This window comes from Mustela putorius, unplaced genomic scaffold (genome assembly GCF_011764305.1).
Source record: "Mustela putorius furo isolate JIRA1106 unplaced genomic scaffold, ASM1176430v1.1 tig00003898_pilon_pilon_pilon, whole genome shotgun sequence".
NCBI classification, from domain to species: Eukaryota; Metazoa; Chordata; class Mammalia; order Carnivora; family Mustelidae; genus Mustela; species Mustela putorius.
Window position 1 is genome coordinate 13,673,888 of NW_025422047.1, and position 24,735 is coordinate 13,698,622.

A 24,735-nucleotide genomic window follows, 5' to 3' on the forward strand; every position below is an offset into this window, starting at 1 on the left:
GAAAGGAAAAGTTTGCAGAGAAAAACAAATAGAGCTGAAGGAAGAGTCTTGCTTTAGAGGATAATCTCTGTGGAGAGACCTGTGTTGCCTGCAGAAGATATCTTTTTCCAGGGAGAACACAAGAGTCTTTACCTTTACCTTTAACTTCTGCTAGTACCTCAAACAGAAGGACATGGCAAATCCTTTTCTCTTTCTATTCTGGCCTAATCTCACAGGGGGTCATGTTGCTTTGTCCACCCAGAATCTAAGAAATAAGCAGATGAAAACTCACCCTCTGCTCCACTCATTGCTTCTCTTGTGGTCAAAGAGAATTGCTGACATGTGCAGCCTTTGATTCCCTTCTCTGCATGTTTTGAAGAGAATGTCATGAAGCAAGAGAGGTCTAGACAAGACATACTTCCTATGAAGATGCTTCTTAATTTGAGCTGATTCTCCAAAACCAGGAACCTGGTAATTTATTGAGGAGTGGAGAAAAAGGTCAGCACTCATAATCATGTGTTATTTAAAAATAGAGCATAGATTAAGCTTTACTTTAATTCAATATACGTAGCAGATGAGTTGATGAACATACATATAATAGAGATATACTTATAACAATATTTTACTAATGGAGTACATAATAAAAAATGTGGATGTCCATTGCACTCAACAATAGTAAGGTATATGTACCCAGAGCCAAAAGGATCTGACTGGAGAAAGCGTTGCAGGATCCTACAAAACAATTCATTGCATTTAGTCATCTGCCTAAAAAGGCAGGTTCTGTCTCCCTCCTAGAATCATGGGCAGGCTTCTGCTTACAGATTGCCTTGAACCTGGCTGACCCAGTTCATGTGCATTGTGTTTGCCCATTTATGGTTTGACATGTGAGCAACCGCATTGCATTATTTATAAGGAAAACAAAGTATCCTCACCACATACCTCGTCCTTCATGAAGAATGGTGCTTCGCATCATATGTGGAATTTGAGATTCTCCATGCCTCCCTGACAGTGTCTTGTTACTGTCTCTTATCATACATCCTGGTCTATCAGGGAAATAGCATGAATTTTTTAAGAGACTGAACACATATAATGCAATAGAGCGCAATTTTTCCAAAGGAGTTATTATAAAGCTCTTTATTCCTTGTAAGAAAATCCCTAAATACATATTTATAATATGTATTAGAAGTCTCTGAATACATATTTAGATGACAAGTTATGTGTTTAGCTGTCCCAGAGTACTTATTTTAAAATATTACAAAGAATTAGGGAAACTCCAAGAGACATATCACAGTTTCTGCAACTACAAACCCAGAGAAAGTTGCTTTGAGGAGTGGCTGACCTCTTGTGCATAGGAAACTGTTTAGCACTGTTTTAATTGTCTTCTAAGAATAGGATTTGACATGAAGCAAGTAGAACAAATTCATTGCTGATTGCACAGGCAAAGAACCTCCCAAGACAGACTGATCTTAAAAATGCACATTTAACAAATCAGATAACCCCAGATAAAAGAACCCCAAATATCTAACTCATTCAGTCCCTGTTCGCCTTTCTGTGCCCAGATTATGCAACATAATTTCCTTATTTTCGTACATCCATGCAAGACACATGTATTTATATGATGTGCTAGATGATTTGGGGAATGATAGTGGCCACCCATCCACCCCAATATGCTCATCACAGATATTCCTGTGCTTGTCAGTGTCATTTTGTTAGTGTGTTTACAGACAGTTGGTCCCTAAAGCAGATCACCATTTTACTGTGAGTTCCCTGGAAGAGATCCTCTAGGAGAGAATGACTTAGAAGAGGTAAGTTCTGTCCTCAGAAACTGCCTCCTCCTGGCCATGTACATTCCAGGTCACTTCACATCTTTATGGGCTTTTCAGATGCCTGGATGCTTGTCTGTGGGTGCTGGATATTTTTTAAGATGACCTCAAGTGTCCAGCCTAGTTTATAATACTTATAAAAGAGAAATGGTAGTATGATATAAGGGAAGGCAGTATTGAATCTTAGAATACTGAGCTCAAAGGCATTATCTAATCGCGTGCCTTCTCAATTGAAATATGAGCATACTGGTGATACCCAGCAAGGCTGGTGACCTTCTTAAGTATATCTACTGGGGGAAAACAAGACCAAGAGGAACCGTGGAATGTCTTGTGTTCTCTCCACCTTTTGCTGCATCTCTTCCTGACAAGGCACACATTAATACCTAACCCCACAAGTCTTCAGAACCGTATTTCCTTATGCAAAGTAATGGGATGCCTCCACCTTCAACACAAGGAAAGATAAGCATTATAGAAGCACATCCCCCCAAAAAAATGCTTTTCAGAGAAAATGCTACCACAAGTGGTGATGCAGAGACTCTCCTGATTCTTTTTGCACAGAGTGAGATATTTGTTCCTGGTCTGCTCAAAGCACAAAGGTACAGAAAAATGCATGGTTATTGAAAGATTGAAGGGAAAATTGTACACCAAAGTGCATGTTACCAAGGAGAATATCAAAAGCTTCCTTAGATATGTCTTCAACCCCCTGATGTTTAAGAAGTACTTGATCAGAGTTTTGGCTAGGATTCATGGACATAGGATGCTGTTGGAGCTACCAATGTAGTCCAGCTTGCAGCTCCTCAATACAGCAGGGCTCTGCAGGTATCATTTTCATTCTATAAATGTATGCATGGATGGGCCTGGGTTGTGATATGATGGTGAGAAGCTGGGAAAAGATTGCTGGAAAAGAATAGAGTTAATGGAAAGCAGGTGGCTGTCCCTCCCCCCACAAACCCAACTCACTTCTCCTTCCTTGCTTGAACATTTAATTTAGACATGTGACCTGGAATTCTAAGAGTTTGGAAATTCATCTGATTTAAGTCTTCCCTGTGTTCTCACTGTTGCCCTTACCCTCTCTACTCTTTAGATTTTGAAAATTCTATCAGATAAATGGGTGTATGAGGCCAAGAGTGGGAGGAGGGATTTCCTATAGAAAAGCTGGAGGGGAACTTGTGAGGGTGATGGAAATGCTCTTGGACTTGACTGTGATGGTCATTGAATGGCATATAGAAAGCAGACACATTTTATTTTATGTAAATTATAACTCAGTGTAGTTGACTGAAGACCAAAATCAAATTTGAACTGTTTGTGATTCACCACAGTGTCCCAACTGATGACTTCTTTTTGCGAAGGCCACTGGGACTTAGAATTGGTGCCCTTGTTTTATGCACACATAGACCTTCTGTCACTACTACCTATCCTAGCTTGCTCCCTTACTTACCATTCAGATCCTGAAGGCCTGGCCCATGGCTTTCTCTTTTCTCTTCTCTGAATTCTCCGAAGCAACAAGCGCTATGTTAAAGAAATACCTATTGATGATAGCAGTGCTGAAGCAAATGAAAAAATGGAGCTGGTCAATGTCACCCAATCATATATAAGACAGTTGTCAAATTGCTTTTGAAGTAATTGGGGAAGGATGTGTTTCTTGATTAGTTAAAAACTGGATTCAAAGTCAGTTGACTTGTATTCAAGCCCCAGCTTTGACACTTAGCCCCTATATGATTTGGGAGTTTACTTTTCTGTCTTTAAGTGGAGGTATAAGAAATACCTGTTTCAACTACCTCTTCAGGGGATGAATCATAAAATTATATGTAATTAGTGTTTTTATAGTGTGCAGTTAGTCAATAATAAACATTTTTCTTCTCTCATTTAAGAAAATACTGAGAGTTTAAGGAAAATGAATTTTCATTTTTAAACATTAATAAGAAAGTTTTTTAAAAAATTTAAAAATATTTCTTAAAGCTACTGGAAGAGTTTTATTACATGATTATGTGATCAAGCATGAAAAAGTATTTTAAGTTATAAATAGCAAATTGTTTGATCTATTCTGTATTTTGGTATATTTTGGAAATGGTTACTTAGTTTATTACCATTAGTAATTTTTATTTGGTCTACTCAAAAGTAGATGATTTCAATTTCTGTTCAGTAATTTATTAGGTTTATCAACATCGAATAATAATATTTACTAAATGACATATGAACACTTTTACATTTTTAAAACTAGTCTATTTACAGTTGAAATCATTCTCATGGGTGGCTTTTGTTTGTTTTAGTTGATTTTTTTAATGATCCCATTATTTTTTACGTTCATCATTCCTTCTTTGTAATTTATTTTAAAAAGGAAAAGTAAAGCTTATACTACAGCAGGCAAATTTCCAGATTCGTTATCATTTCTTGTTTTAAACTTGAAGTGATTTTGAAAAGAAATCTGTGCTTTTTCAACTTTGCTCAGAATCTAAAACAACGTCAATGTTTGCCAAGTTGGAAAGTAAAATATTGGGAGAAAATTTAATTTCCAAGTTCCCAAAAGGTCACATAGAGGCAAATGAAGAAGATAAATTTAATTAATTTATTTTAAATAAAAATGACTTAAATGCCCTTTAGAAGGAAAGCACCATTTCAACAAATGTGTTTTAAACAGAAGTGGTAATTTCTATCGCTTTGGGAACAGATATGAAAAAAAATAAATCAACAATACTAAGCCCACATAATAATCTACAGTGAGTCAGTAGAGGTTATGACAACAGTGGCCTGAAGGGTACAAATCAGCTATTAAAATATCTGAGTTCATTATGTGCACAAAAGCTTTGTATCCTACTGAGAGGAAAGTGCTGGGAATGGTACTTAGGGCCTCTCTCTGTTTCATGTTCAGAGAAGAGTCCGATTTTAAGTAGTAACAGCACGTCTGCAAGTATTTGGCTTTATTCCATGAACTAAAACAAATAGCCCCACTTCACAAAGAGGAAGAATCAAATGTCACTGGTTTGATGTATTTCAAAACATCTTGCTTTATCACAGGAGCCACTTCTAACAACTCTTTTCAAAAAGATGGCATAGGAGAGGATCAAGAGCCCAATGCAAGTCCCATCCTGTGGCCAGAATTTCTGACAAGCCATACACAAACTTGAACACTATTGCAGATGAAACTGTAAGGTAGCATGATCCTGAACAAACACGTGTTGGAAATAGGAGCCCTCCTCAGATGAAGCCCAGAGAGCCATGCTCTTTACAAAGCTCATTCCCTATTGATGATCTCTGTGGTCATGAGTATCTGACATGCCAGTCATTTTGCTCACAAATGAGAAAAAGCCTGCTGCTACCCAACTAACGCGCTTAAGTAAGGCAAGATCTGTGATGTAGTCCGCGGAGAACATGCAGTTTAAAACAGTATAGCTTTTTCATGCATTCAATGAGCATTTACAGAAAGCGTGGTGGTGACATACTAGGATCTTTAGTATCATGATTCAGATATGAATCAAAGGCTATGAATCCCTGACTTCTTGAAGTTTTATAATACCCCTCAAGAGCTTATGGTCTAGTTTTGGTAACTGAGTTCTTGCCCATTAATGATCCTTAGAATGAAGTAGCCTTTTTTCCTGCAAGTAGCTTAATTTCTAAGGTTATTTTTCAACTTGTTGTTTGTTGTTCCCTGGTTTTATTCCTGATACCAGAATATAAAATTCATTTCACAAATGTGTATTGAACACTTTTTGCTAAACAAATTTCTGGGGCAGTAGATAGATCTCTGTTCATAAGGACTACTTGTCATATATGAAGACTACCCAGCAAGAAAGCAATGAGCTATCTTGAGATGAGGCTTTGAGGATGCATTCATTGCAAGAGCTCACTGTCCTGTCATGCAGGTGTGTGCACACACACATGCACACACAGTTTTTGATTCTCTTATTTATACCTGGGACATGCTGACTTTTATATGATAAGATTTTTATTTACTCAGTCTCCTTTATGCTACCCTTTTATTTGTATTTCTGTGAATAGGGAGAGACCCTAGAGGTGCATTTATATAACCATAAGTTTTCATAAAATTGGTGAAAAGAAAATGTTTTATTGATTTTCCTTAAGAGGGGCCCTTCACATTATATATACTTTGGCCTGTTCCTTGCCACAGAAGTGGTCCCTCCCATCATGATAAAGGTGGTGATGATGATTAATAGCTAATGTTATTGGGGTTATTGTGGGCTTACTGGGTGCCACGCACAATAGTAAGTGCTTTGTCTATGATCCCATTTAATCTTATTGTTCATTAGGACCTCAGTAACATTGATGATATAGAACTAGCAGCAAGCTTGAGAAACCAAGGGTGTTGGAGACAGCAAATTTTGCCATGACTTACTCCACACAATCAAAGAATTGGGGGGCATTTCTTACCATAGGGTCCATAGATTTCTGTGATGTTCATGGACAATGCAGAGGCCCATTAATATGGATAAGAAAAAAAAAAAGAAAGAAATGCATCTCTAATTTCACTAACTCTAACTTAAATTTAGCATTCCTCCTATTATGAATGAAGGCTCCAAATCTGTGTTATATTAGCCATTCTTTTTTGTCACCAATAGAAATTAAAAATATTTTCATAATACATACAGTTGCTGCAGGTATCTGGAAATATTATTTATGATCAATACTGCTTCAAATTTAGTAATTATTAGACCTGCTGCTAGAATTTTTAAATATTTTAATAAAGAAGCACATATATTACAGTAACAGAATTGTTTTAAAAAATATTTTGATAAATGTATTTCAGAATAATTGGTTTCCTTTGCTATGGTTATATGAATTTAATAACAATATTCTGAGAAGTGTAAACAGATCCCACCAGACTGCCAATAGAAGCCATGTCACAAAATAAAAAAGATAAAGGATCCCTGCACATTTCCACTTCTAGTGATAATAAGGGACAAAGACTACATTATTCACCTACCTTAAACAATGAAAAAAAAATAGACAGCCTATTTAAAAAATCAGTTTTAAGATATTGAGTAATAGGCAGTATAAGACAATGATACCTATGGGAAATTAAAAAAAAAAAAAAAACAAAGATGCAAGCCCTATGATGGTCTCAACTTACTGCCTCAAGAGTTTCCAGGAAGGGGCTGTAACTGATCCCAGTAATTTTCTTGAACTGAGGAGATGGAATTGAGAATTCAGAGAGACCAAAGAGATAAGAATTAGCAAGGCAGAGTACTGGAGAGGAGAGAGTTGCATAGAGAGAGGATTTTAAAGATCTCCAAAGTGTTCTCCTTAAGTCTTCTACTGTGTTCTGAGCAGCACAAGGATGTGATGAAATCACTACAGGTGGAGAAGAAACCTATAAAAGATCAGGTGAAACAGACACAAGAGATTATATAGAGCTTGTTAAAATTTTTGTTCCTTCCAGAGAGAATGGAACAACCCTGTAATACATGGAGCATTGAGTAGAGTACTCAGAATTGTATTGCCTTAATAGCAGTGAAAAAATTAGCTCTAAACTAAAGACTACTCTGATTTTCCATACCAAAGTTTATAGGTAATCCTTGAAAATATCATCAAGTAATTTGTTTGAGTGTCAGAATGAAGCTCAAACATATGAAAAAGAATATACAAATATCCAGCATCCAAAAATATAAAATTCATATATTAAGCATCCAATAAAAATTTTCTCACACATGCAAAGAAGCAAGAAAATACACCTAGTATAAGAGAAAATACTAATCAATACAAAAAGACAGAAATGACCCAGCTGTAAGAATTAGCATACAGGGATATTAAAAATATATTCCATATGCTCAAAAAGTAAAAAAAAAAAAAAAAAAAGCATGAACACATTAAAGAGAGACATAGAAGATATTTAGAAAGACCCAAATAAACCATAGAGATTAAAAAAAATACCTGAGATTTAAAAGTGTAGGATGAGGTTATCAAAAGGTTGGACACTGTGAAAGAAGAGGTTGGTGAATTTGAAGACATGGCAGTAGACAATAACCACAATGAAACACAGAGAGGAAGAAAAGCTGAAAAATGAAAAATAATATCATAGAAGTATAGAAAAATTTCAGTCAGACTAATATATTTGTCATTGGAGTCCTCAAAAAAGAGAAAGGCATAGAAAAATATTTGAGGAAATAAAGGTGAGGAATTAACAAATTTGATGAAAAATATAAACCCAGAGATCCAAGAAACTCAATAAATCCCAGGCATAAAAACATGATGAAAACTACGTCAATACACCAATGAATATAATCAAATGGCCCAAACCAGTAAGGGTTAAAAAGAAAATCTTAAAGGTAGCCAAAGGCACAGTCCATACAGAGGCAAAAAAGATGAGAATGATTACAGACTTTCTGGAAACAATGAAGGCCAGACAGAAAAGCAAGGTACTGAAAGAACAAAATTGTCAGCCTAACATGTATGCTCACCAGAAATATCTCTCAAATACAAAAACCAAAATAAAGACCCTCAGAAAAAAACTGAAATCTAAATCTACACAAAGAAATGAAGAGCACTGGAAATGGTAAACCTGTAGGCATATATTAAAATATTTTTTCTTATTTTTAAAAAAGCATCTCTAAAATATAATTGATTATTTAAAGCAGAAGTAACCATGGCATATTGAGGGGTTTTATAATGTCTGTGGTATAACATGTATGACAAGAATATTGAAAGAATGAGAGAGGAGAAATGGGTGTATACTGTTGTAGTGGTTTCACACTCTGTATGAAATGGCATAACATTACTTGAAGTTCTGTATTTCAAAGATGTATATACTATAATCCTTTAAAGCAGCCACTGTAAAAAAAAAAAAAAAAAAAAGAGGTAAAGCTAATAAGCCACTAATGTGTATAGTGTAGAATAATTTTAAAATATATTTAAGTAATCTAAAAGAAAGCAGGAAAAAGGGACATCTTTTGCTATAACAAAATATTATAGGATGCTATAACAAAATATTATAGACTGGGGCTTAAGCAACAGAAATTTATTTCTCACAGTTCTGAAAGCTGGGACGTCCAAGATCAAGAAGCCAGCCAATTCATGGTTTCTAGTGAGAGTTCTCTTCCTGGCTTGAAGATAGCTACCTACTTGCTATGTCCTCACATGTCCTTTCATTTGTGCGAGCATGTAGAGAGGGGGCAGGAGATCTCTCTTTCTTACTTTCCTTTTAGGGGCCACCTTAAAAGGCCCCTCATAAGAGCCCCATCCTCATGACTTCATCTAACTATGTCTCCCAAAAGCCCTATCTCCAAATACCATCACATCATGTGTTAAGGTTTTAATATGTGTTAAGGTTTTAATATGAATTTGTAGAGGAGACACATAACAAAGGGCTAAAGGGAATAAAGAAGAAATGGGATATATATAAAGCAAAGAAAAGCATGGTAGATTTAAATGAGATGATACCAATAATTACATTAAATGTGAATGGTTTAAATACCTGATTAACAATGAGAGATCATCAGATTGAATAAAAAAGCATGATCCAATATATCCTGCCTGTAAGAAAATAAGATATTTACTTAAAATATAAAATCATAAATTTGTTAAAAGTAAAATTATACAAAAAGTTATATCATGGTAACACAACTTAAAATAAAGCTGAGTGGCTACATTGATATTAGAAAAAGAAAATGACCAGGGATAAAGAGTACCATTTCATAATGACAAAGAGGTCAATTCATCCAGAGAACATAACAATTTTAAATATTTCTGCACTTAAAAACAGAACCATGAGAGACTATGGACTCTGAAAAACAATCTGAGGGTTTTGAAGGGGTGGGGAGTGGGAGGTCGGGGTACCAGGTGGTGGGTATTATAGAGGGCATGGATTGCTTGGAGCACTGGGTGTGGTGCAAAAAATAATGAATACTGTTATGCTGAAAACAAATTTTAAAAAATGGGAAAAAAAAAGAGCTTCCAAAACATTAAACACAAATATAAAAGTAACAAAATTAGAGATTTCAACAACCCTTTCTAAATAAATAATAGAAAATTATTACACTAAATTATTACACTAAATAAGGACATAGAAGGCTTAACTCTATCAACTAATCTCACCTAACTTATATTTATAGAGGTCTCTACCCAATAATAGAAGGACTGTTTTCAAGTGCTTATGGGATATTTATGAAGATAGACAATATTCTGACCATAATAAAGCACTCTTTAATTTGAAAAGGATTCAAGACATATTAAATATGTTCCCTGATCACAATAGAATTAAGTTAGAATTCAATAACAGAAACATCTGGAAAATCCTGAAGTATTTGGAAACAAAAAAGCACACTTCTAATTACTCATGTGTCAAAGAAGAGATCAAAAGGAAATTAGGATGTATTTTTAACTGAATGAAAATAAAAATAAGACAAATGAAAATAGGATGATGCTTTCACAGTGATTGGAGGGCAGTTAACAGCCCTACAACACCTTTACTAGTAAAGAAGGATGGCCTAAAATCAATCGCCCAAGTTTCCACCTAAAGAAACTAAGGGGCTGGGGAAGAACAATTTAAATCAAAGTAAGCAAAAGAAATAATATGAGCCCCAAACCACAAAATAAAAAGTTATGGTAAAGGATATCCATTAAAATGTGGCAGGCAGACCCTGAGGTAAGCCCCACTGATTTCTGTCTTTCCTTCCCCTTGAGTGTGGGTGGGATCTGTGACTTATTTTCTACCCAAATAAATATGGCAAAGGTGATGTGATGTCACTCCTATACTTAGATTATATGATATGGTAAAGATGATAGGACTAACTCCCATCATAATGTTATATAGAACTGTCTTAGCAGACTTGAACCAGACACTCTTCTTATATGCTTAATGAAATGAGGGGCTATGTTGAAGAAACCTGTGTGGCAAGGATATACAGACAGCCTCTAGGACATTCTGGTGGCCACTACAACCTGAGAGTAGACTTTAGCCAATAATCAATAAAAAGCCAGCTCCCTCAGTCAAACTGCTGCACAGAAATGAATTCCGTGAACCTGAATAAGCTTGGAATCAAATTCTTTCCAGTTGAGCCTCCAGAGGAGAACACAGTCCAGGAACTCCTTGATTGTAGCCTTATGATATATTTTGTAGGACTTGCAGGTGGTTTGAATGTGGATGGAGTTGAAGGAGGCTCTGAGAGAGGAGAATCAAGTATGATCTAGTTTGGTTTGGCACTGGGTGCCTCGTGATTTAGGAGGCTAGGAAGAACCATGGAGTAACAAATGGGTAGTGAGCATGACTATCAAGAATTCTGTGATGACTGTACTAGTTTTGAGATGCCCATGATACCTGCAAGGGGAAATATATAAATTTAAAAACTTGTAAAATAACCCCAGAACAAATGGTAGATTTTCTCCCTTTTTCCCCTACAGCCTTCCACTTAAACCAATATTAAATTTTATTAATAATTTCTGTGAAAACTCTATTAGGTTTTATTTAAAAGGATTTCATTTCTGTGGCAATATCAGAGACAACTCTCTGGGGGGAAAAGTGGAGTAGTGCAGAATATACTGTATTTGGTCCTTCTTCTTCAATTTTCTAAATAACACATGAATTTATGAAATAAAATCCATTCCTTAAAAAAATCAATTCCACTAACTCCTCCACTGACCTTTTAAGCTCTCCAGATCCTTATATTCAAATCCCCATGTCAGGGAGCTTCAAAATCTTACATAAAGACTAAGAAAAATGTCTATTTTCTAGGTTTTGTTAAGACATAGTGAGGTGAGGTTAAAATCTTCTAATTAGCCATCCCACAGCTGTGTCTTCTCATTTGCAACCAAATGACACTCAACCAAAAGGAAGAATTCTCCTCCTGTGAATTCTCAAAAATTATTTAGAATTACTTAGAATCTAATTTTTATACCCAGGGAGCCTCGTAAGAAGGAGTCAGGCTCATTACTGCTTATCAGAAATTACTTTTTGCTTCAAGTCCTTTTTTACCCTGAAAGGCCAATTTTGATAAGAGGTAGAGATCTGAGTCAATGAGAGGGGCAAAATCATTGCAAGCAGTGATCAATAGAACCTGGTTTGCCAGGCTTATTTAGAGTTTCCAAGAAATCTTCTTGCCAATGACCAAATCTTACGAAATAATAAGTACTCTACTCGAAGTGTACTTTGAAAGCAGTGAAGGAAAATCATATTTCTGCCATGATTAAAGCTATATCATGATGCTGTATGCTTGAGGACAGATATAAGAAGGAGCAAACACAACTGAAAGTAGGCGATTTGTTAGTGTTATGTGATTGTAGCTTTTCCCCTTTGTTTTCCAAACTTTTGTGTAGAAAGTATTGTGAGAGAGGGTGGGAACATCGAAATATATTGTAAAAATCTTATTTCTTATTTAAGCTTAAATGGGATCATAAAACTGTAAACAACAATTCTGTTTTACTAAATGGTATATTTCTAGTAAATGTTGCAAATAAATATCTCATATGTTTGTTACAATAAGTATCATAACATAGAAGAGCAGATATAATTAATTCAAATAAATTTGCCATCTTATGAAATCACTGTTAGTATTTGCCCTAACCAAGCATATTGAGTCATTTCTGTGGTCCACAAGGCCCCACTTGATCTAACTCCTGCCTACTTCCTCTTCCTGCTTTCTTTTCCAACCATTTCCTCTCTCATCCTCCAACCTCCTAGCCTCCACCTCCTTTAACAAGCTCATTTCTAACCCAGGACCTGGATACTTGCTTTTCTCTCTGGCTGGACCACTCTCCCCTTGGTCTTCACATCACTGCCTTCATTCAATTCTTGAAATATGACCTTCTGAGAAAGGTCTTTGGTGGCCACATCATCTAAAATAACTGTACTTCCACTTATGGTCACCCTTTTCAGTCACTCTCCATCTCATTACATCATCATTTTCACATAGCAGACACCTCACAATTGAAATTGTTTTTATTCACTTGAACTACTTATTTATTGTCTGTCTCCCCTCAACATGCTTGTGTACACACACATACACACACATGCTTGGATGTAAATTGCATGAACACATAGACTTTGTAGCTTTCTTTTATACCATTGTATCTGCCATGTATAAAGCAGACATTCTGGAATATTTATTGGGCAAGTGGTTAGGTTGACCTGCAGAACAAGAAATATGAGATTTGTCTGTCAGGTTTGATAATCGTATGACATTATCACAGAGGGCATGGAACCAGAGTCTTTCCATCACTAAAATTATTAGTAGTAATAATCATAAGAAGGAGAAGGAGGAAAGATCTAAGTAAATTATTATTGATAAAGTGAGGTGTACAGGATGTTAGGAAGAGGCTTTTTCTTGGAAATTTAATTGCTTTCTGTCCTTGGATGAGTCATGTATGCTCTTTGGAATGGAAAATCTGGTCCTTGCATGTTAATTTAAGAAAGATAAACTAAGGTCAGTAGAAACACCCTAGTCCAAAAGGGATAAAATTCATAAGATTAGAGTTTCTACTTGCAGAACACATTTAAAATAAGAATGTATGTTTTTGTTTGCATCTTCACATTTATATGGTGGGATGGATGAAAAGGCTATAGATATTTACTGGTTCAAGTCAGTGAATATTAGATTTGGTCCTGCCACATGAACAGGACAGTCCTTGTGTGTTACTCGAGTTTATTGAATATTCATAAAGGCACCATTTGGTGATTCTAGATATTGATTTTTTTGGCTTTTTATACTCATCCAGCGTGATTCATTTCAAATCTTGGTACTGCCATGGAGCTTTTCCAGACCACTGTAGTATGAGATGTTCTCTCTATTTCTCTGACATCCTGTAGCAATTACTGATAATTAAATGTGTCCTGTCTTGGGCTATTTTTGCTTTCTTGAACTCTTACTTTGGGTTCTTTTTGTTTTGATTGTTTGGGGCTATTATTTAAAATTTAAGACTTGTGTCTCATCTCTCCAACTAGATTTTTAAGGCAGAGAGGATGCTTTAAACTTTTTTAATGCTCCATAGTTTGTGGTAATACAGATTTCGCCTGACTAGGGATTCCAGAAAGTAGTACCACACCCCAATGCCCCATCTCAGCTTCTCTGTTCTCAGGTGGGATATATACATAGGTGTTTTTGCAAAAACTGAACCTCTTTCCCACAGTCTCTGTGAATATTGATCCGGGGTGATGCTGTTGCTACCTGGGACATAAACATATTTCTTGTTACTCTGCCATCAGAGATAAATCATTGGACATAATGAACTAGAGTTAAGACTACCAAGTTCTTAAGGTTCTCAGATAAAATGAAAAACACATTTGTTTTGGTGGTTGGTTGATATTGTTTCGGTGAGCCACAGCAAATAGTGATTACTCTGTTTACAATGAATAGATAAAAGGCCTTCTCTTTTTCATTATTATGTTAGGCAAGAGTGCAGGTAATTTTATCTCTTGTAAAGATTACTTAATTCACCTTGGTGGAGAAGAAGGGATGATGTAAAGCTAAAACCTGTTCTTCAAGAACCAGGTCTTTGTGGCCCTGTATGTTGCTGGGCTGTTTTGTAATTCATTAAATCCTTTAGCAAAACAGATGGCATTGAAAGAGGCACGTGGACAGAAAGAAAATTCTTGGCCACAAAGAGATGTAGCTACAAACCCAATTCAATAATGAATTTGGATGTGAGAAGGATTTTTTTTTTTTTTTTTTTTTTAGAAAAGGATCTTTGGTAAATAAATAAGAATACCATAGATTCCAGAAGGGATAGTAACAGTCCTCTGTAGCAATAACAGAAACAATCAGGATCTAAATCTAATTAGTTTCTCATTTTAGTACAAGGTTTTCAATTGCAGGCTGGGTTGCACAGTGTACTCCGGATGGAGCTTGTAATTTTCCCCTTGAAATATTGCTCAAGCTGTTCTTCAGAGACTCCACAATGTTCTACCTGGTCCTTCATGATTATCCAATTATGTGCATCCTTTTCCTCACGATTCAAAGCGTTCTCCATAAACGCTTTCCTGATTTTTGACCATAACAAGTTTTCTTCATTCAGTTCCTGTAGCCCTTACTGCATATACTTTTCATTTAAATCTTAACAAACCCAGTAGTTTTAGTGCATTTCCAAATAGAAGGTGGTGTTGACTAAAGCAGATGGTAAGTACTTTGCAAGGCCCAAGAACTGTATGGCTGCAGCATGTACTGATGGGGTATGCGAGACATCCCAGCAGGGCCCAAAGAGACAAATTTTAAAGTCTGACAAACTTAGATCTGAAACGTGTTTCCTCTTTTGACTAGATGATTGTATGACTGTATTGGTTTCCTATGGTGATGGTAACAAAATGTCGCAGAGTGGATGGCTAAAAACAGACATGCGTGCTGTCACAGTTCCAGAGGCTAAAACTGAAATCAAGGTGTTGGCAGAGCCATTCCTTGCCCCTTCTAACTTCTGATGGCTCCAGGCTTGTGTCTGCACCTCTCCAATTTTTACCTTCGTGATTGCATTGCCTCCTCTTTTTCTGTGTGTCTTCTCCTCTGTGTGTATGTGTTTCAAAACTCTCTCTGCTTCTTTAAAAAAAAAAAAAAAAGATGTATTCATTCATCTTAGAGAGAGAGAGCAAGAGAGAGTGTGCACTTTTGCACATGCACAACATGGGGGAGGGGCAAAGAGAGAGAATCCCCAAGCACACTCCTTGCCCAGTGCAGAGTCAACCTGGGGCTTGATCCTACGACCCCTGAGGTCATGACTTGAGTTGAAACCAAGAGTCAGACATTTAACCAACTGAGCTACCAGGTGCCCCTAAACTCCCTCTACTTCTTTCTTATGAGTGTATATGTGATTCCATGTAGAGGTCATTTGGATAATCCAGGATACGCTCCTCTTCTCAAGATCCTTATGTTAATTATATATTTTTCCATATAAGGTAACACTCATAGGTTCTAGAAGTTAGGACATGCATGTATCTTTTTAGGGGCCACTACTCAACTGGTTATACCATAACCCTAAGGAGATTTCATTTTTATGAGCTACATTTTCTCATCAGTAAGATGAGGACAATGACCTTCCATCATCATGGTTAAATATATTTTTGATATTAAACCACATTTTGCAGGGTCCCATAAATGGGAAATAGCATTTCTCTGATGGACAACTCATTGCTATTATAATGAATTCAGGCCCTGAAACACCTTGTCTCTGGGGTTTGGGGGGGCTGTTCATCAAGAAATCCATTTAGTTATCAGATGACATCAACCATCCTGCCACCCCCAGCCACCACTGTCACATCCTGCTTCAAGTGCCTTTGGTGATACCTATATTCTCAACTTCATGACAAGCCACCACTGCCCATGCCCAGTTCCATGCCAAGGGCCCTGCTTCCTGGTACCCCCGCATTTGCCAGCAATATATTCCACAGCCATATCTACTTCTCACTCTTCTCAGATTATTATTTTGTGGAGCTGCGTGTGTGCTACCATGGAGACTAGGTGCTGCCACTGTGGTGTAGCCAAGTTACTCAACTCTCAAGGTGCCAAAGTTGTACTGTGTTCCTTGTAGTCTTGCATGTGCACAAACTACCCTCCACCCTTGCCCAAATGGGGCTACCCTCTCTTTCTCTGATTTAATATAAATACCTCTTTAATAGACAAGTACCATATATATGAGTCCATGTACAGTTAGGTCAAGACACAACTCAAAGGAGCGGTATCATGGATTGTCATACCCCATTAACAAACAACATACTGTCATGGACTAAGCCAGTTTGTCTGAATTACTACTCTTAAGGGGTTCTTATCTCCATTGTGCAAATAGACAGATAACGTCACAAGTTTGCTGGACATGTATGAACCCAATGATGGGTAGAACTAAGACTCCGGCTAGAATACTCCATTCCTCTCTTTCTCTTACACCTTCTCGCCTTCCCATTCTTCCACTTCCACCACTCACAAACACACAAAGACACTTTGTATAGCATCTACAATATGATAGGTGCTCAATAAATATAAGACTTTTTCTATCCTATACCCACAGTGCTTTTGCATTCATTAGTCAATAAATATGTTTTTACTAGTGAATATATAAATCTCTATTCTGTACAAAAAATGGAAATATCCCTCATAAAATTGCAGTCACTTAAACTGGGCCTCTGACGCTTGGGTGGCTCAGTTGGTTAAGCAACTGCCTTTAGCTCAAGTCATGATCCCAAGGTCCTGGAATCAGGTCCTGGGATCAAGCCCCACATTGGGCTCCCTGCTCAGTGGGGAGCCTGCTTCTCCCTATCCCTCTGCTGCTCTGCCTGCTTGTGTCTCTTACTCTCTCTGTCAAAAAAACAAATAAAGTCTTAAAAAAAAAACTGGGCCTCTGACTTCTGACTTCAATCTCTACTTCTGTTAATTATATGGTTATTAATAATAAGCCCCAAATATAGATCTTTGTACAGTCATATGTAATTATGTAATAAGTAATAGTTCACATGCCATTTAAAATTCTTACTTCCTAGACACTTGCTTTGCAGCATTGCTAGTTGTGCTGAACTCTTTTACCTATAATAGGGAAAGGTCTCTAACTTTTAAGTTGTAAACCCAGGAAAGGATCTTGCTAATTCTATAATAATATTTACCTAGTGATTTTCTCCAGGGAAAAACATGTTTTGTTTTTGGTTTTTTTTTTTAACATAACTTTCAGATGACAAAATGTTCAGTTTGGCAACTATTCAGATAGTAATTTTGATCCTTGTTTTATACATGAGAACCTAAAGACCTAGAAAATAGCGACTTGCTCACATCAATATAAAAGCATTATGCAGCAAAACCTGATGCAAAGTTGGGATCATTTCAGAAGCAGTGTGCCAAGTTTCCAAGCATTTATTGTAATTTTTGTTTCATGGACCAATAATCATCTCTTACCCCTGAAATCACTGTGGAATGACACACTCCAGGTCTAGTAGGGGCCAAGGGAATTAAAGTAATTATGATGTAAACATGTTGGTATTTATGCTAATGCTTGCTAGAAAATGCAACCTATAGTAGATGGATTGACATAAGGCCTTATACCCAGTGCGTTCTCATTAAACATGTGAAGGCTGAAAATGCGAGAAGGCTGGCAGATTTGTGGGAAAAAAACAACTTGAAAATGTTAGTTAAGTGGCCGACTGAGAAGTAGAGGAAGGGATGGAAGAATAAAAAAGGCTGTTTAATTAGGGAAAAACTTGTAAGACTTGATCTAGGTATGTGGGAAATGGGAATGAGATTATTTCTCTACCTTCATCACATTCCTTTTACACCTCATGGCATTTTGCTTCACATTAGAGCATTGTCTGTTTTCTCTCGCTGATAAGATGTTAAGAGAAAATTGATAGAATTCTTTGTCATCATGGGTTTTTGTAGGACCTAATCCAAAAGCATTGGTGTCATTAGTAGATGTGTCTACTAAGGCAGCCGGTAGAAAGAAGATAGGTTTGAACTCCTTCCCCTACTTGCTATGTGATCTGGGAAAAGTTTCTTTTCCTTAGTGTTTTTCCTCATCTCTAGTATGAGAAATAATAATATCAGCAGTGTTGTTAGGAGATTTAGATGAGATAGTTTATATAACAGTACTTGGTGAAGCACAGGCTAGTACATATGTTATGTAAATAATGGTTTTTGTTTTTTTTTTTCTTCACTGTCTCTCAATTGCTGCATTAGACCTGTATTCTTGTTGGAAAAAGAATATAATCAAGGCGGGGCACCTGGGTGGCTCAGTGGGTTAAAGCCTCTGCCTACGGCTCAGGTCATGATCCCAGGGTCCTGGGATGGAGCCCCACATCGGGCTCTCTGCTCAGCAGGGAGCCTGCTTCCCTTCCCCTCTTTCTGTCTGCCTCTCTGCCTACTTGTGATCGCTGTCAAATAAATAAATAAAATCTTAAAAAAAAAAAAGAATATAATCAAGGAAATCAGCAACTTCAGCCTCCTTTCTAATTTAAATCATATGTGACACTATGTATATATCTACATGTATCCATATATGTGTGGATGGGTATGTATATATATGCTATTCATATCTGTGTTTCTTCATTGTTGAAAAATTGGGTACGGCTGACAGTGATTTCCATCACTGGGGCTTTCTCATGATACCGGATTTGGTTGAGAAGTGGAGACTACATCAGCCTTTGTAACTGAACAGGAAAATGATGTTCTGAAGACAATGCCTTAAACCCTGAGTCCTACCTCAGCCAGGAACCAGGCAGTGAGAAGCAAGAATGATCAGATTCATGGCCTCAGTCTAAGTGAGTGAATGCTGGGATCAGAGAAGGGAGACAACTCAGCAAGGCTCACATCCAGCCTAGATGATAACCTTAGAAGAGTTAACATTAGGTATGAAATGAGCTGGATTATGGGGAGCAAGTCCAGAGCAAGAGGAAGGTATCAAGCTACCTCAAGACTTTCTGTAAGACCACCTACTGATCCAAACCCATAATTTTGTATTATTTGCTGTTGATAGGCTAGGCAGGTATTAAAGTAATGCTTTCTTGGTTATCGTCTATAGCAATGATACCAGAGAAAGCACAGAACAGTTACCATTATCCAGTATCCAAGGTTTGAATGGCATGGTTAAAAATTGTCCCATAGCAGCTTTTGCACAGCAAAGGAAACAGTTAACAAAATCAAAAGACAACTGACAGAATGGGAGAAGATATTTGCAAACGACATATCAGATAAAGGACTAGTGTCCAGAATCTATAAAGAACTTAGCAAACTCAACACCCAAAGAACAAATAATCCAATCAAGAAATGGGCAGAGGACATGAACAGACATTTCTGCAAAGAAGACATCCAGATGGCCAACAGACACATGAAAAAGTGCTCCATATCACTCGGCATCAGGGAAATACAAATCAAAACCACAATGAGATATCACCTCACACCAGTCAGAATGGCTAAAATCAACAATTCATGAAATGACAGATGCTGGCGAGGATGCGGAGAAAGGGGAACCCTCCTACACTGTTGGTGGGAATGCAAGCTGGTGCAACCTCTTTGGAAAACAGCATGGAGGTTCCTCAAAATGTTGAAAATAGAACTGCCCTATGACCCAGCAATTGCACTATTGGGTATTTACCCTAAAGATACAAACGTAGTGATCCAAAGGGGCACATGCACCCGAATGTTTATAGCAGCAATGTCCACAATAGCCAAACTATGGAAAGAACCTAGATGTCCATCAACAGATGAATGGATCAAGAAGATGTGGTATATATACACAATGGAATACTATGCAGCCATCAAAAGAAATGAAATCTTGCCATTTGCGACAACATGGATGGAACTAGAGCGTATCATGCTTAGCGAAATAAGTCAAGCAGAGAAAGACAACTATCATATGATCTCCCTGATATGAGGAAGTGGTGATGCAACATGGGGGCTTAAGTGGGTACGAGAAGAATAAATGAAACAAGATGGGATTGGGAGGGAAACAAACCATAAGTGACTCTTAATCTCACAAAACAAACTGAGGGTTGCTGGGGGGAGGGGGTTTGGGAGAAGGGGGTGGTATTATGGACATTGGGGAGGGTATGTGCTTTGGTGAGTGCTGTGAAGTGTGTAAACCTGGTGATTCACAGACCTGTACCCCTGGGGATAAAAATATATGTTTATAAAAAATAAAAAATTTTATTAAAAGCCTTAAAAAAAAAACATTGTCCAATAGCTGGTAGACACTCCGGCCAGAGGAAGTAGTCCTGTTCCTGGGCTCTATCCATTTACCTTCACCAACACACTGGAAAGCCATGTAGGATGATTCCCAAATAAACCCCTTCTGCTACTCTGTCTGGGTTGCTTTAGAATTTTCTTTGGGAGGGGGCGCCTGGGTGGCTCAGTGGGTTAAAGCCTCTGCCTTCAGCTTGGGTCATGATCCCAGCGTCCTGGGATCGAGCCCCGCATCGGGCTCTCTGCTCAGCAGGGAGCCTGCTTCCTCCTCTCTCTCTGCCTGCCTCTCTGCCTACTTGTGATTTCTCTCTGTCAAATAAATAAAATATTAAAAAAAAAAAGAATTTTCTTTAGGATATGATAGCTTTCCTAGATTTTCCTTTCTGTCCACCCTTGCTTGAACTCTTGAGGTCTCTGGGTTCAGAAAGTTTGCCGTTGCCAAATTCCTTATCACCATAATTTGTTAGTTTAGGTAAAGAGCCCAATTTTTCTAAAATCTGTGGTGTGCCAGGTAGGAGGCAGGGGAGCTATCTGCCTGGTGGGAAATATTTTATTACTGTCTTGGTTGAGAATTGTCAATGCATGGCAATGATAAAAAATAAATCAACTTTTAGTTGGATGTATTATTGTTTTTCTAAAATTATCTACAGCAGCACACCCTCTTATTTTCTGAACCTCAAGGAGAGTCCTTATCCTGGTCCTCCTAACATGGTCTTATTACCTTCAGTAACCACATAGCATAGTTTCTAAGACCCTGTATGAAACTACTGGCTTACATACTGGCTCTTTGTGGAGAAATATTTTTGGTGGGGGGGGGGGAAGTCTAGTAGTGCTTAAAGAGGGATTATGAACCTAATTCCAGTTTGTTTTCTATTTCCTTAGTAATCTGTAAGCAGTGCACTTTTGCCGCATTTGTCGCCATCCTGATATCTTTTTGTTCATTTTCTTTTCTATTTACTGTTGAATGCAGAGTCCTGGATCACTTCGCCACAGACTGACAGCCCGGAATCTTAAGGAAGACCCAGACTCCCAACAGTAAGGCATGGTCTTCTGTAATTCTGTGTCTTCCACATGGAATGATACTGTGATTTGATTAAGCTTGAATTTGGATGCTCATTCTTCTTAGGGAAGAAATATTCTTCTTAGGGAAATATTTCTTAGGGAAATATATTCTTTGTCATTTTGTCTGGACGTTTGCCTCATACTGGCTCTAGACACGCTCAACTGAGTAGTCAGGTTGGGTTAGCGTTTCAGATTGGTGTCTTGAGTTGATATAGATCAAAATTCAAGTTTTATTATGATTTTTAAACCCTCTTTGCCAGTTTAGAAAAAACACAATAGAAGGAGAATAAAGACAAATAGTAGAAGCACTGCTTTAAGCATACCGTTTGAATAACAGTTTGGAATCCTAAGGAAGTCTGGGTCAGTTTGCTGTATGCCGTATACCGAAAATGCTTTATGGAGTTATTTCAAAATTTTAATCAATGTAAAGTTGTGCTTTCAGTAACTAAATATATATACTGTAATGACCATGTCTGGCAGCCAGTTGCTAGAGCAAGGAGAGATATATGATGTGTATAGAGCAAAATACTACTGATTTTGACCAAGTGATAGGAAAAAAATAAAACAAGTATGAAAGAGAGTCTGTTAAATGACTGGGACATGTGACTATTTTGCCTCATGAATATTTGAGGGAACAGGGTCAGAGCAGTAAGGAGTTCTGTCTGAACAGTGACAGAGGTATGGGGTGACTGGATGAATACTATGGTCATCGTGAACTTCTGCATAGACACTGTGAGACATAAGCAGGCTATCCTAGTGATTGTGTTGAAGTCATTACTGACTCTTGGTGCAATTTTAAGTCTCTTGGTTCCTATAAATGTGTATCCAAGTTTCTAGTATTTTTCAGTTTGATGCTTCCCCAGGATTCCCCTTTTCCTACATCACATTTTCTCATTTCTCAAATCAGGTGCTGATATACTCCTTGGTAAAACTATAACTCACTCAGTAATTCCTTAGTTATTTTCAGCTTATGTCTAAGCAATCTGTTGTAAAGACTGCTCTTCTGTTGGAGAGGACCTTTCACAATTTGTCTACTTTGTCTAGGAGGATCTGTACCGAGAGGTTAGTTCAAGGAAAAAGTGTGGCTCACCATGGGATGGCAGTAGAGAGCAGCCTGGCAGACTGAAAATTTAGACCTGATTTTTGAGCCAGATTGAGGAGTGGGCCTAATGGGAAGAGCTAGCCAACCAAAGTAAGCTGCTTTGATTGTTTCCTTTGTATTTATTATGGAAGTGTCTTTCTGAAGAAGGGACATAGCTGTTAAGAAAAGTCCCTGATAGACACATCTGAGAGTGATAAATCAGGAGAAAGGGAGATCATTCCTATAATATACTAACTTCAGTTGATCAGAGGTCTGCCTCTCTCTTTCTCTCTCTCTCACACACACACACCACCCCTGCATACTACATACATTGAGAGAAAGGGAGAGAGAGAAGGTGGAGAACGAGAGGAGAGAAGAGACATACATACTTTATCATTAGAAAGCAAGGCTAAGTGAGATCAAGGAGAAGCCAGAAGGCAGTTGTAACTGATCAAGAACCACTTGCAACAGCTAAGTTTTGAGGCCACATACCTTGACATCGTGTCTTCCATCCTTAAAGGTGTCAAAGTACAACTGGAATAGATAGGAGGGGGACGGTTCTAGCATGCTACGCATTTGGTATTTACTATTATGCAGAGAAATCAGGAAATGTTAATGACAGAAGGCATTTTCAAAATTAATAGCCCAGGAGATGTCATGTATTACCTATACTCTTTTAGTTTAACTAGAGGCAGTATTCAGATGGGAGGGTCACTTGTCCTACTTGTCCATAGCCTATCCTTTCCAAATTGGCAAGAACAGAGGAAATTTGATATTTTCTCCCAAATGTAAAAGATATTAAAAGAGTCTGAAATGCATTTGTACTAATTTACCTTAATTAATATTTTGGTCTATGAGAAAAAATTGGGGCCACAAGGGAGTTTAGAATATCATCTCTGATTGTCTAGTAGGTTAACATGATAACCAATTATTGTGTCACAGGATCACTCAGGAACTATATCCTTAGAAGATACTGCATCAGTCAAATATCACTGTCTTAGCTCCTCTATTTTCCTAAATGGGAAGTCTGAAATAGGAGGACAAATGGTACAGTATTCTGTGTCCCAATTTTTCTTACCTTCAAGGAAAATCTTTTATGAAAACCCAATGTGTAAAACAGTTAAAGTAAACATGGAAGAGATAGTGAGGATGATAGAAGAGGCCTGTTTTCCAACTATGCTATCCCTCTTCCTCTGAAATGGCCCTAGGACTGTACCAGAAGAATGTGGATGGTGGAAGAAATGGAGCTTTGTGGCCGAAGACAAGTGGAGTCCATCTTTAATAATCTGTGTGACACTGATATTGTTACTTGATTTCTCCTCAGTTTCAGCAGCCTCTTCTAAAAACTATGAATAGCATTGATATAATAAAGTTGTACAAAAGATTAAATGAGACATGTATAAAAAGGACTGATAGGCGAAGACTGGATCTTAAAGTTTTTTTGTTGTTGTTTTTGTTTTTTAAAGATTTTATTTATTTGTTTGACAGAGACACAATGAGAGAGGGAACACAGGCATGGGGAGTGGGAGAGGAAGAAGCAGGTTTCCCAGGGTCAGCCTGAGATAAAAAATAGTTTGCTAATATTGTTGGTGGCTTGGGAATATGGACAGTGGTGAGTGGAGGGACATTCTGTCCTTCATGGAAAGTTATGGAAGGACTGAAAGACATTCAGTCCTTCATGGAAAGTTATGGTGGTCTCACTTGAGCCACACGACTTTGCAGTTCCTGTTCCTCCCTTGCCATTTCCCCTTGGCCACTGTAGAGGCAGCTTTGGTTCCAGTCCAAACCTGGCCCTGGAGAAGATTTGGAATTTACAGAGCCCAGTGGATCCTGAGAGAGGTCTGTTGCTGGGCCAGAGAGGTTCCTGGGCCAAGACTCACCAAGGCCAGCCTTGGGAAAGATCTAATCACAAGTCAAATGAAACAATCATGCCTGAGTCCCCTGATGCACATTAACACAGTCTGAACCAGTGACTATCTCTAGCTGCTTTCCCACCAGGTCCCCAGGAAGTCTGCATATGAAACAGGGATCAGTTGGTACCAATGTTTACACCTCTTCATAAAGTATCAACTTAAATTTTTCATGCATTAGAGAATAGGGATTAATGCTCAAAAAGAAAGCTGCTCATAAAATAAAACTAATGTAATACGACTCTGAACAGATTTCAGAGACACGTCTTCCAGCCTGCCTGGGGTCCCTTGGAAGG

General features: G+C 37.6%; 1 protein-coding gene across 1 annotated transcript in view; it reads left to right on the plus strand.

The window, feature by feature from the left end:
* Nucleotides 1-24,735, plus strand: part of SEMA6D (semaphorin 6D) — a 575,274-nt gene that overhangs the window by 244,893 nt on the left and 305,646 nt on the right. The window contains exon 3 of the mRNA XM_004751320.3: nucleotides 21,357-21,421. The gene's annotated coding sequence lies outside the window, so the exon portion shown is untranslated. The remainder of the gene's footprint in view (nucleotides 1-21,356; nucleotides 21,422-24,735) is intronic.